A 14,571-nucleotide genomic window follows, 5' to 3' on the forward strand; every position below is an offset into this window, starting at 1 on the left:
TTTTTTTTTTAACATACAGTGCTATGTCTTGATAGCTCTTGGCAATTAGTTGGGTTCTCTTCTATCAACATGACTTTGGGTACAATTTGAAGATTAGCTAGTTGAAGAGTCATCTTCAGGTTTCTATAGCCAGAACTAGCTGTGTTCTGTTCACAATGCTTATTAATACAACACCAGCTGTTAGTTCCTGTTGGTGCTGCTAAGCTTACCTTCATAAACCAAGACAGCTTTTTCTTTTTGGTGCTTTTGATCAAAACCCAGATCTTGTGCATACTAAGCAGGCTCTCTTTCACTGAGCCATACATCTAGTTCTTCCAGGTCCCTAAAAGCTTATTTCTATAGTAATAGGTTTTAGTTTTGTTGTTTCTAGATTTCAGTTATGAAGTTAGTGNCTGAGTTTTCCAGCTATCACTATTCTTTGGAACTTGCCATTTTGGGAAGGGAGATGCCCTCTAATTGAAAACTGATGCCCCATACTTTGTTCCAAAGGCTCTGACCTCCCTATCCCATATGACTTATGTCTGTGAGATGTCCTGTGGTTGTATGGTGGTGAGTCTTGCCCACATTAGCTTTATTTCAGGAGCACTTAAGTTACAGGTACCCCACAGCTCTCCTTCCTGACATTTCCTGAGAGTTTGTTTTACTTACTTTTTACATTGTGCTGTCCTGCAAGGAGAAGCTTCACACACACACACACACACACACACACACACACACACACACACACGAATAGGATTTGATTTACACACCACATTTTCTAACATGGCTAAATGCAGTTTTGAAACTCCCTCTAACATATCTGCTCTAGTTGGATGAAAGTCTTTCTTTTGGAATCATGGCTGTCTGAAGTTTCTCTGCATGTCCTTACTTTGACTGTCTCCTGTTCTCTTTTCAGAAGGCATACATTACTCCTCTTTCATTTTTATTTAGCAGTTGATGGCTGAAGCTGCTTGGGAGGTAAAAAAAAAAAAACAGCAACAACATTGACATCAAGAATTCCAGGAATTCAAGAGATGGTTCAGGAAGTGGGCAAGGCCTATAAAGCTGTGGCAGTGAAATAATGGTGGTAGCAAACAGAAAGATAAATAACCAGTGGTGGACTAGAGAACCTGCCATTATATGTACACACTCAGAAGGAAACCTGAGTTATGATGGCAGAGATGACATTACAGATCAGTGATGAAAGGATAGGTGGTTCAGTCCACGGTGCTGGAAAATTGATGTTTGTGCCTGACTCATCACACTCAAAAAACTAATGGGCACATGGATTAAGAGCTTACAAAGTGAATGATAACATTATTTAGCATTTATATAATAAAATATGTACCATGGTATTTTTAACCCTAGGGTAGGACAGAATGTCCTTAAAACATTAAAATGCAGGCTGACAGGGCTGGCGGATGGCTTGGGGTAGGTGCTTCAATCTTTAGAACCTTTGTAAAGGCAGAAAGAAAGAATCAGCTGCAAATTATCCTCTTCACATGTGCATCACCACATACACATGCATCCCCATTGTACGCTAGTAAGTAAAAAAAGTAATACAAACTTCTAAAATATTGATCCATCAAGCATTAATATCATACTGCTAGTCAAGACATGTAAAGAATGGGCGAAGACATTCACAAATGTATACACTTACACAGTCAAATAGTATCCAGAATCCTTAGGTTTTTAAAGTTTAACAGATGTACTATTTCCTGACTTATACATATGGTTACTAGAATTATTTTGAGACTCATAACTATTTTAAGTTGACTGTCCCTGCAGATTTAAAGTGATTCAGGGTAGAGGTACAGTTTGGTGATAAAATGCTTTCNTAGCAGGTTTAAAGCTGTGAATTTGGTCCTGAGCAATATAAAACAAAAGCAAAACGAAGCCCATAAAGTGGACCATTGGAATTCAGACAGTTGTCTATGGGGTCTTTTCAGGAAATCCCATAAAAAGAAAGGTCTTTTAAAGAATGTTCTGATATTTCTATATTATTCAATAATAATTCTCTACCAGTGTTCCAGTGTATTTAGGGTCACTTATTTGTACTTAAAACTACAGTTAGCAGCAGAAACAGAGATTATGTTTCAGAGTTATAAAGTGATTAGTTGTGGCTGTCTGTCTGGATTGAATTCTTATCATATGTTACCTATTGGCTATCATTATTTTCTTCGTTGAAGAGTGCAAGTCTAGACCTCATACATGTAGCTGTGTGCTATGACTTACTTGTCTGAATATCTCAAATGTTGCTTTCCTTTCTTTTTCTGTTTCTCTAAGTTGGAACCAAATCATAGCAAGGACAAAATAAATAAATAAATAACAAAAAATTTAAAACAAAAACCAGTGTTCGTTCCCTCTTGCATTTTTTTTTAAGAAACAAAAAGTTTTACATACTTACAAATAAAAAAAAAAGCAAGCAAGCAAGCAGACTGGTAGTATAGCTTACCGGTAGAATGTGCTTAGCATATGATAGGCTCTAGATTTGTTCCTTAGCCCCATATACCCTGAAAGAAAAGACTTCAGAGTAAGAAGATGACTAACCCCTATAGCTCATGCCTGGCCATATTATATGGNGGTGAATCACNGATATCTGTGACCTGGTATCGTGTCCCTGTTGGTGCAGTACCTGTCCTTGTACTTACAGGTTCTAGGTCTTTTTATGTTGTCAACCAGTTTCACATTCCATTCACCACTCATCATTTATGCAGTGAAACAATCTAAATGGAAATTAAAGTAGTAAAAGTGGCTACCTAATAATGGGTAGAAGAATACAGAAAATGGCCACAGTTAAAAAGCTTGGAGATCTATGCCTCATAAGTAGGAATGTTATAGAAAGGTACTTTGTGAAACTATTCATTGTATAATAGTCCAAGCAAGCAAATGAACTAGTTGTGCATCTGTGTATTTTACACATAGATATATTGTACAGTAACACTGAACAGTTTTTATGTACAAATTCAAAGATAATTCTGCTAGAGCTTGTTTTCCTGTTTTGCCTGGGACCTATCCAGATAATGAATTGTCCCAAACAAACCCTGGTTTTTGAAAAGTGTCTAGGGAATTCTCCTGGAGCTGTCTTGTTCGTGACCAGAAGAGATGGAGGGTCAGCAGTGAATGTGTTTAAGTGACTCTGACCTAGNAGGCTATCAGGCTTTTTGGTCTTTAGATGATCTTCCTCAAATTTTACAAATGATAGCATTAATATATTTTTTTCTATTAGTGGAAAGCTAGGGACGGACACACACACACACCTTTAATCCCAACATTTGGGAGGCAGAGGCAGGTGTGGATCTCTGTGTGTTTGAGGCTAATCTGGTTTACATAGCAAGTTCCAAGCCTGCTAGAGCTACAGTGAGACTCTGTTTCAAATATATATATTAATAGATATATATTAGTAAATTGATGGGTACCTTGTCTTGTTAGCATATTCTTTTTTTTTTTTGTTGTTGTTAGCATATTCTTTGTCTCTCTGTTAGTGTATTGTTTGTCTTTCAGCCTGTAAATGAGGTGTGTAATCTGAGCATGGTTTTGCTTCTCATATTGCCACTAGTAATAAAAGTTTAGTGATAGCAATCTAGCAAGCTAGTATTCTGTCCAAAGTTGACCTCATGGTTTTCTCAGATAGCCACCATTTTACTCAGTGTACTGTGACTAAGAGCTACCCAAAAAGGTATGTGAAGTTTCCACCTCTTTGAGAGGTTAAACTGAGAAGATCTTATAAGTCCCTTATTCCTTTGCATTTATATCTGCCAAGAGAAATTTACCAATTTGAAATGTTTCTACAAAAAGTTGGTACATTAATTTTATGGCATATCTAGATATGATTACCCTGCTGGCTTTGTTTCCTTTAGAAGGCATGGTCCTTGTAAGATAGTATCAAAGATGAATTCTGATGAGTGATAATTTTCAAGTAGCCTGGTTTTCCACACCTGATAGAAGTTGCTGCATTTTTCCAAACAGGTTCTCTAATGATCTTGCTTCACCATGGCTACAAATATGGAGGGGCTGGTTCAGCACAGAGTGGGGACCCAGCAGGTGGCTGAGGTGAGTGACAGGGGCTAGCACAATAGCTGGCACCCTTGCTTTTGAAAGGGTAGAAATCAGTATGCTCTGTGGTTTTCAAAACAGTCCCAAAGAAGTCAGCACATGATTCAAATCCAAAGCAGGATGCTGACACTAAATACAAATGACAAAAGCAGCTGTGAGTAGGTTTTTCTGCATGGGTAGGATGGTTGTGTATAATAAGATGACTTGAAATTTTATCTCAGTCTCAAGTCAACAAATCTGATTGTTATTGTGCAGTAATTTTAATTCTAAGGCTGTGTCTTGGTTTCTTATATACTTGTTACTGCACAATGGTAGATCAGATTGTTTAACCACTTGCAACTGTCCACAGTACTGAAATTCAGGGGTGCTCACCACACCCAACTAAGGAGTACCAGTAAGTGTAACAGTGTGCACTTAGATGGGCCTTCAATGACAAGCATTTTTCAGACAGACCTAGGTAAGTATAGTGAGAAATTTTGTGACAGANTCTAGAGGGGTTAACATGAGGAGAAATTTAGGAAAAGGGATCGAGGCATAAAACAGCTTGGTACCTGTAGGCAGCATGATGTGTAGAGGGGATATAGTCAGGACCAGACCTTGAAAAGTGTCATTACTCTTGTCATCACTGGTAATACTCAGTAAACCAGACCCTATGCAAGGGTAACTCTGATAACCTTTTGAGGTTGGTTACTGTTACCATTTTATAGACGAGAAACCATGCCAGAAACAAAACAAAACAACCANACCATGTTGTNAGCCAAGAGCTTATTGTAGCAGAAATGGGATTCTGACCTAGGTCTTTGTACTTTTTATAAACTTTGCTGGTTTACACTACAACTGTGTATTCTANCCTTAGAAGAAATGAAGATTTGCATTTTTAAATTATATTTCTGAAACAAAGACAATTTTACCAAAGAATGGATATTCGAAGAAAAGACATGTGTAAATGTATGTGTGCTTTGCCTGAATTTGTGTTTGTGCTTATCCTTCTTATTGAACCCAGGACTACCAGACCAGGAATGGCACCACCCACAATAGGCTGGGCCTTCCTCCATTGAANGCTAATTGAGAAAATGCCTCCATGTTAGGAAGGCATTTCCTCAACTTGAGGCTTCTTTCTCTGGGATGACTCTAGCTTGTATCATGTTAACACACAAAACCAGCCAGGACAGTACTTTATCCCAGTAACAACAGAAAAGTACCTAATATAGGAAGGAAGGCTTTATTTTGGCTCACGGTTGGAGGTCTAGAATGTTATGGCATGGAAGACATAAGACAGCAAGAGCTTGAAGCAAATTGCAACCACTGTTAGGAAACAGACAGTGCTGGATGCTTGTGCTCAGCTCACTTTCTCTTTTTAATACAGTTCAGGATGATAGACCACAGAATAGTATCCATAGTGGGCCTATCTTTCCACTTCATTTAACTCAGTAAGATAATCCAGAGCTGGATAAATGGCTCAAAAGGTAAGAGAACTTGTTTTTTGCAGAGGATTCGGGTTCAGTTTCTACCACCCATGTGATGGCCCACAACCTTCTACAGCATCAGTTCCAGGGATTGAATACCCTCTTCCAACTTCTGTGGGGACCAGGCATGCATGTGGTGTATAGTTATATATAGGTAGGCAAACATTTATATAAAATAAAAATAAATAAATCTGAGGAGGGGAAGGAGNTGGGCATGATGGTATACACCTTTAATCCCAGCACTAGGGAAACAGAAGCAGATCTCTTATAAGTTGGAGGTCAGCTTGATCCACATTAGGAGTTCCATGCCAGCCAAAGCTACATAGTGAGACTTTAACCTCAAAATAAAACAGGATAAGCCCCTACAGTGGTACATAGAGGCCCATCTCCTAGGTGATTCTAGTTTGAAAGTTGACAATTGAGATTACCATAGTGGATTAGAGTACTTTTTACACAAGCAATAAGACATAAGTTTAAATTTCAAGTAGCCATGTGAAAGTTGGGCATGGCAGCCTCATACCTTTAACCTCAGCACTTTGAGGGATGTAGATGGAAGGATTGGCGAGGCATTCTGGTCACTGGCCTAGCTCTAGGATCAGTGTAATACTATCAAGGGAAAATAGGGTGAAGAGTGGACACCTGATATCCTTCTCATACTTCTGCATACAGAGACATGGATGTACACCTATACACACCTGTGTACATCACACACACAAAGTAGGGATCGAGGACAGTGCCTTAGTGTTAGGGTTTCTATTGCTGTGAAGAGACACCATGACCATGACAACTCTTACAAAGAAAAACATTTACTTGGGACTGTCGTACAGTTTCAGAGGTTTAGTCCATTATCTTCATGGCAAGAAGCATGGTGGCATGTGGGCAGACATACTGCTGAAGAAAGCTGAAAGTTCTACATCTGGATTTCACCAGGAAGCAGGAAAAGAATGCCACACTAGGCATGGCTTGAGCATATGAGACCTCAAAGCCCACNCCACTAAGTAACACACCTCCAATAAGACCACATCTCCTAATANTACCACTCCCTATGGGCCTGTAGGGACCATTTTTATTCAAACTACCACATTTGGTGCAAAATGCAGTTAGTCTAACCTCAAAAATCCCCATAGTCTGTACACACACACACACACACACACACACACAATCAGCATTTAAAAGTCTGTTCAAAGTTCCTTTTGAGACTCAAACAGTCTCTTAACTGTAATCTCTTTCAAAATCAAAAAGCAGATCACATACTTCCTATATATAATGGCACAGGATATACATTACCATTCCAAATAGAAGGTGATACTGGACCAAAGCAAGTCTCTAAACCAGCTAGGCAAACTTCAGACTCTGCATCTTCATGTCAAAGCCTTTCAGATCTCCAGTACCTTTGTGCTTTGTTTTCTGCAACATACTTTTTCTTGGGCTGGTTCCACTCCTGTTAGCAACTATTCTCAGCAGGTATTCCACGACACTGGCATGTCCATCATCTTGGGGTCTTCAAGGCAATCTAGGCTTCACCTTCTCAGCTTCACACAATCTCTCTGACACANACCTGGCTTCAGCTNCTTTCCTTGGTCTACAAGGGGGAANCCCATAGTCCCTTTCTTTTACCCTTGACTCTAAAACCAGAACTGAGTAGCTGAAGCTGCCAAGTTCTGCTGCTTACTGGGGCTGGAATACAGCCCTCTTGTTCTATTATATCTTCCAGCTTTCTGTTTTTCATGGTTTCCTTCACTGTGTAAGTTTGGCTGTCCTGGAACATTCTCTGTAGACCAGGCTGGCTTTGAATTCTGAAATCTACCTGTGTCTGCTTTCCCAGTGTTGGGGTTAAAGTTTTGTGCTACTGTACCCAGCCATAGACTTCTTAAATTCCTTTCACAAACTGGAAGCTTAGCTGGGTTGGATCTTTGTCACCACTCTTTTATTCCATTTAACATTAGGCTTATCTTTAATCTTCTTGAGCACAGGACTTAGCTCCATTCCACTTCCTGGTGCCCCTTTTCTTCTCAAATTGTACATGTTATAGTTTTCTTGTTCGGCTTACTCCTTTTCATTATAAATTTGCATGANGGCGAACACTAATAACTACACCACAGAGTTGATACTAAACTGTTTTGAGATTTCCTCTGCCAAATCAATAAATCAACTTTTCACTTCAGCCTCACAACTCTTCAGTTTAGCCTCAGGCAGATTTTTTGGACAAAAAGAAGAAAGCAGCCACATTCTTCACCAAAATGTCACAAGAACAGTTTCCATTCCACATATTAATCTTTGTTTCCTCGGAACCTCTTTAGCCATGGCCCCCACCAGAGTGTTTTGATGCTCAGAACACTCTCAGCCTCACCATCTTCCATGTTCTTACTAGTATGGCCCACTAAGCAGTGCTTAAAGCATTTCCTAACCCAAAGTCCAAATTCCTCCAAACAAAAGCATGGTCAGACTTATGGCAGCAGTACCCAAGTGCCTGGTTCGAATTTGTCTTAGTTAGGGTTTCTGTTGCTGTCATGAAACATTATGACTAAAAAGCACACTGGGGAGGAAAGGATTTAGTCAGCTTATACGTCCACAGCACTGTCCACCATTGAAGTCAGGACAGGAACTCAAACAGGACAGGATCCTTGAGGCAGAAGATGAAGAAGAGGCCATGATGGGATTCTGCTTACTGGCTTGCTCCTCATGGATTGCTCAAGTTGCTTTTATACAGAACCCAGGACCATCAGCCCAGGGATGGCACCATCCACAGTGGTGGACTCAGTCCACCCTCATTTATCACTAATTGAGAACGTGCCTTATAGCTGGATCTCATGGAGGTATTACTTCAACTGAAGCTTATTTTTCTCTGATGACTCTAGATTGTGTCAAGTTGACACAAAACCAGTAAGTTTTAGGAGGAGTCTTAGGGTTTTACTGCTGTGAACAGATACTATGACCAAGGCAAGTCTTATAAAGGANAACATTTAATTAGGACTGGCTTATAGGTTCAGAGATTCAGTCCAGTATCATCAAGGTGGGAAAATGGCAGTGTCCAGGCAGGCATGGTGGAGGAGGGAGGAGCTTAGAGTTCTACATCATCATCTGAGGGCTGCTAGCAGAATACTTGCTTACAGGCAGCTAGGATGAGGATCTTAAAGCCCACACCCAGAATGGCACACCAACTCCAACAGGACCACACCTTCTAATAGTGCTACTCCCTGGACCAAACATATACAAACCATCACAGGAGGAGAAGCCATTAAGAAAACATGGGATATCAACCCCTGGCTTCTACATGTGCACATAACAATAGTAACTTCTTTATATTGAGGCACCACTCATTNAAAATTGATACAAAATTAATTTCTTAGGACAAAATAGATATCAGGCTCATATTTTGAATTTCCTAAGTATCAGCTTTCAAACTGTTTAAAACATTCAAAAACAGGCTGGAGAGATGGCTTAGTGGTTAAGTTAAATGCACTTGCTTCTGGCTTTGGCTCCCAGTGCCCATATATTGGTTTGAAACCATTCATAACTCCAGCTCTAAGGGATCCTATTCTCATCTCCAAGGGTATCAGTCATGCAGGTGATGTACACAGGCAAAACATAAAAATAAATGTAAGTCAATAAAATGGTATCAGTTAAACTAATAAACTATGTAAATTACCTCAGATCACTCTTGTTAATATTTAGGAGAACTCACAATTTCAATAACTTAAAGTATCCACCTACCATGTCCCAGCTCTTCCCAGGAAGGATACCTAGTTAGTTCTAAGTAATCCTAGTATGTACCTGTGAGAGATTATGATGTTAACTAGAGCTGAATTTATCAGAAATGTTATCATGAACATTCATCAGGCACTTAAAATAATCATCTACAGCAAGTTTTTATGAGCCTTAAATGAGAAAGACCGTTTTCTACATGTAGATAAATACTCATACATAAAAATAAAAATTAAAAAAAAAATCTTTTAAAAAGTTAGAGATGCAAGCCAAGGAGATTGCTGTTATTAAAATACTTGCAGTGCAATCACAAGCACTTGAGTTTGTATATCCAACATGTGTCTAAAAAGCTGGGCACAGTGTGAATTCTCATAATTTCAGTGGTAGAGAGATGGAGACAGGAGGATCATGGATGCTTGTTCACCAGATAGTCTAGGTGAATCTGGGGGCACCAGGTTCAGTGAGAGGACCTTGACTCAAAAAATAGGTGGAAAAACCATTGAGTTAGACACCATTGACCTTTGGCTACACATGCACACTACCCCCATATGCCCTATTGGCATACAAGAATTAAAAATGCATAACAACCTCAAATATCCTTTCTATGCTTAAAATCTTAAAGATATTTTCCAGATTGGAAACCTAAACCTAGGTATGCATTTTAAACATGTGAGGACATATGTATGCTAATAGCTGCAGAACTGACTCTCTCATGAGAACAAAACTGCACTTTGGTGACTTACCTTAGCTTGATCCTCCAGTTGGTTTAAAAAAGAAACCTCTGAATACTGAAGTGAGTGTTGATTTAAACTTACTCTATTGTCCATTAGAAATCTGAGACATTTTCAGTGTGGAAGGTCTTCATTTTTCTCTTAGAGTTTAAGTTATGGGGGCCAAACAATGACGTCTTGAAGTAGCTTCTGATTCACACTTTGGAATTCCTTCAACTTCACCTTTGCTGTTGCTTCAGTACCAGTAAGTAAACTCTTTCAGAGCCTCTATGGTGAGGATGACTTGATTGGTAGCAGTGACTGGCGTGAGCTTTACTTGATTATCACTTCTCAGGTCTCTGANATATATGGAGTATTGGTTTGTCTTTGTGGTGTTCTTAGCCAAAGTTTTTCCATCTTTGGCCTTTTGCTCTCTTCACTTTTTAAAACAGAACAATAGGAGAGATACATTTTGCTGTTTTCCCAATGAAGGAGTAGGTAGGGAGGGGACAGTGAGGGAAGGAAGTGACACTGCAGTAACACATGTATTAGCAGAATCTAAGTCACCAGCACTGAGATTTTTGTTGTTTCTGCAGGTACACAATGGTGGCAGTCTGAGTTCAAGGCCAGATATTGTCAGTACAAAGATTTTATATAGAGCTTCCTTTTTTGCCATTGTTGCAGTCTTCAGCAGAGGGCCCCTTTTAAACAACTTTGGAAAGGAAATCTAATTGTCGTGAGCATCTTAAAAGAAAGGTCATCCTTAAAGGGGTGGATTTGCTCCAGCCTCTATCCTGAGTCTGTTCCTGGCATCCAAAATCCTCAAAAGATGCCACCATATCCTCTTCTGGGTGGCTGGGATTCTATTCTGTCATATGGTTAGGACGCTGAAACTGAACTTGTGGACACCAAATCAGAGAGAGGTTAGTACCGTGTTTTTTGTTTGTTTGTTTGTTTGTTTGTTTTACACGGTATTTCAAGATTAACATAAGGCTTTCCAGACCCATGTGCCACCTGCATGCTGACTCTTAACCCGCTGGAAAACCATCCTTATCAGGCTTAGTTCAACCAAGTATTTAGATGGTAAGTCTTTTGGTTTCCATTTCAGGTCCTTCCAACATGCATAACAGCACATAGCCCATAAAGCATGCTGCTGAGTGGCAACTTGTGCCCCTTCCTCTAGCGATTTTTCTCATTGTTTGTTTTGTTTTGTTTTGTTTTGTTTTTGAGATAGGGTTTCTCTGTATAGCCCTGACTGTCCTGGAACTCACTTTGTAGACCAGGCTGGCCTCGAACTCAGAAATCTACCTGCCTCTGCCTCCTGAGTGCTGGGATTAAAGGTGTGTGCCTACCATGCCTGGCTCCTCATAGTTTTGTTTTTTTGTTTTTGTTTTTAAAGAAAAGAAAAAAAAAACCTTTATTGGAGTGGAGACTTAGCATACTTGAGTCACAACACTCATGTGGCCATTAGAGGACAACTTGTTTTGATTCTATTCTATTCTTCCATCATGTGGGTTTGGGGAATTGACCTCAGGTCAATCAGGCTTACACAGTAAGTGTTTTACCTACTGGTAATATTGCTGGCCCTGGCTGGTCGAGTTTGGAAACAGGGACGCACTCTTTAGTCCTGGCTATCCTAGAACTCACTGTGTTTGAGGATGGCCTCAAAATCACAAAGATCTATTAGCCTCTGCCTCTGTACTGGAATTAAAGATGTGCTCTACTACCCCTGGCCTCCTGAATTTTTTTTTTTTTTAATTGAGCCGTCTTCCCTTACTAATTTCTTTGGCTTTTTGAGACAGGGTTTCTCTGTGTAGCCCTGCCTGTCCTGAAACTTACTTTTTTATACCAGGCTGGCCTTGACCTCAGAGATCCTAGTGCCTCTGCTGGGATTAAAGCTATGTGCCACTATGATGAGATAAATTTTTTGAGACAGGTCTTACTCTGGCAACTTTGGGCTGGAACTTACTTTATAGACAGGTCCCTCATAGCGACTTGTCTGCCTCTACCTCCCACGTGCTTAGAGTCTGGCTTTTTAGAAAAGTCCCTGCTCAGTGATGTTCTTGTCTTCTTGTCCGCAGATGTAGGATGATGGGCAGGCTCATGGCCACTGCACCCGGCCTTTTGTGTGGTGCTGTGAATTGAACTCCAATCCTAATGCTTATGTGGCANGTACTTTATCCATTGAGCCATCTTGCCAGCCACTTAACTAATTCTTAGCTCAGACATTTTTTTCTCTTCTGCTTTTGTCTTACTATACTTTTATGGCTAGGATGTCTACTATATTACTGAATAAAGTGGTAATAGCAAGTATCCTTCTTTAACTAACACTCATTTTAAATAGAAGGGGTTGAGACAATTGTATGAGCTTTTATTCCTTATTAGATTAGGTACATTTTCTTAATGTAGTTCTAGTTGGAATAAAAACGATGAACTTAGCAGATGTTGAGTTTTATCAAGCACTTGTCAGAGCATGGTAGGATGACGATGTATCTCTCTTTTTGAGTCAGTTAATATGGTAAGCTAGACTGACTTTGCTGTTGAATTCCACAGTTAAACTAAACTTGACATGACCTTTGTACTTACACATTTTATTTGCATGTATCCATGAATTTGATTACCTTTTTTCTTAAGTTCTGGTGTTCGTATTGCTAGCCTAGTAATGCTAGATCTTGAGAGATGGTCCTTCATTTTCTGTCCTCTGATAGTTTATATGACAATGGAATTGGTACTTCTATAATACTCACAGAATTTGTCTGTAAAACTTGTAGAGCTTGAAGGAATTTTTAAGTACCTTCTAAAAATAATAATTTGTCTAATTTAAGATTTATTGGCACATAGTTATTGAGAATAATATTACCCTATAGTTTAAAGTTTCAAGCACCACTAGTTATACCTCCCTCCTTTCTGTGTAATGTGTCTTTTTTTTCTTTTTTTTTAAATTGTTTTTATTTCGTGTATGTTGGTGTTTTGCCTGCATGTGTCTGCGTGAGAGAGTCAGGTCTCCTAGAACTGTAGTTAGAGACAATTGTGAGCTGCCTTGTGGGAGATGGAAATTGAACTTGGGTTCTCTCAAAGAGCAAGTGGGTCTCTTAATCACTGAGCCATCTCTCCAACCCTTCCTTCCTTCTTTCCTTCCTTCTTTTCTTTTCTTTTCTTTCTTTTCTTTCTTTCTTTCTTTCTTTCTTTCTTTCTTTCTTTCTTTCTTTCTTTCTTTCTTTCTTATGAAGATATTATTTGGCAAGTACCTATATGTATATAGTAATTCTGCCTACACTCACTACCTCTTTTGGAAAAATCCTTTTTAGAATTTTATAAGTACCTTTAAAAATAATTTGTCTATTTTATTTGTTTTAAGGTTTATTAGCACATAATTGTTGAGAATAACATTATTGTATATTTTATTCCTGTTTTAGTTTTTATGTCAACTTGATACAAGCTAGAGTCATTTTGGAAGAAGGAACCTCAGCTGAGAAAATGCCCTTACTGGAATGGTCTGTGGGCAAGCCTATGAGGCATTTTCTTGATGANTGATGTGAGAGGACAGAGCTCACTGTGGGTGCCACCCCTGGGCCTGGGTGCTATAAGAAAGCAAGCTGAGCAAGCCATGAGAAGCAAGGCAGTAAGAAGTTTCTCCATGGCCTCTGCTTCAGTTCTGACTTCAGGTTTCTGCCTTCAGTTCCTAACCCTGACTTCCCTCAGTGATGGACTGTTTCCTGGAAGTGTAAGATAAAATAAATGCTGTCTTCCCTAAGTTGCTTGGTTATGATACTTATCACAGCAGTAGAATCCTTAATTAAGATAATCCCCCTCCTTGTTAGGAGCCACCATGTGGTCATGGGTGTGGCAAGTCCATTGGTGTTTGGGTAACTTGCCAGTGGCTACACCATTGAAAACAGTGACTTCCTTCCCTAGCACCTATTCCCTGCTGGTAGCTCTCTGGGGGAAGTGCCAGGAACTGGTGAGCACTTTCTTCCCTTCCCTTGGACAGGTAACTATAGCTGCTATGAGTTTGTAAGTGCAAAATCATGCTTAGAGAGACTTTCACAGCTTTTTTTCCACCACCATCTGCCTTTTTCTCAATGTTCCCTGAACCTTGAAAGGAGCACTATAGATGTTTTCTTGAGGGCTGAGCATTCAACACTTTTTCACAGTATCTTGATTAGCCACTGTTCACTACAAAAACAAGCATTTGACCAAAGGTGGAATGGAGGGCAGAACAATCTAAAGGTATAGCCTTAAATATTTAGGATGCAATTTGAATAATAAATTGTGTTATAAAGTGTTTATGTCATTTTATATTCCTGTCAGGAGTGTGGGAGACTTCAAGTTGCACTAAACTCTTTNTATGATCAATATTTGTAATATGAGACCTTGTGACACTTGCTTCTGACACTGATGCAAGCATCTTGTGATTACTTGCCAGACATACAGTATCTTTGATAAAGTGTCTATTCAAATCCTTTGCCTATTTTTGAGTTGCTCTTTTACTATGTTTTAAGAGGTTTTTTCATTGCTATTGGTTATTAGTTTGTTGGTTTTTGAGACAGGGTTCAATGTGTAACCCTAGCTAGCTTTAAGATCTACCTTCTTCTTCCTCCTGGAACCTGGTCTTAAACTTGTGTGCCACTATGAATAATAGCCCCAATTATGTG

At 39.4% G+C, this 14,571-nt stretch overlaps 1 protein-coding gene across 7 annotated transcripts in view; it reads left to right on the forward strand.

Annotated features, from left to right (window-relative positions):
* The window catches only part of Nr2c2 (nuclear receptor subfamily 2 group C member 2), a 70,396-nt gene that overhangs the window by 9,575 nt on the left and 46,250 nt on the right, over positions 1-14,571 (forward strand). For 2 of the 7 annotated variants that reach the window (XM_021164251.2, XM_021164249.2), the window contains exon 2: positions 3,949-4,032. The exons of 2 other annotated variants lie outside the window; for them this stretch is intronic. The gene's annotated coding sequence lies outside the window, so the exon portion shown is untranslated. Of the gene's footprint in view, positions 1-3,408; positions 4,033-5,524; positions 5,656-10,082; positions 10,182-14,571 lie in introns of those variants that run through there. 3 more of the 7 variants (XM_029478883.1, XM_029478884.1, XM_029478882.1) reach the window with 3 other exon arrangements.

This window comes from Mus caroli, chromosome 6, assembly GCF_900094665.2.
Source record: "Mus caroli chromosome 6, CAROLI_EIJ_v1.1, whole genome shotgun sequence".
NCBI lineage: Eukaryota > Metazoa > Chordata > Mammalia > Rodentia > Muridae > Mus > Mus caroli.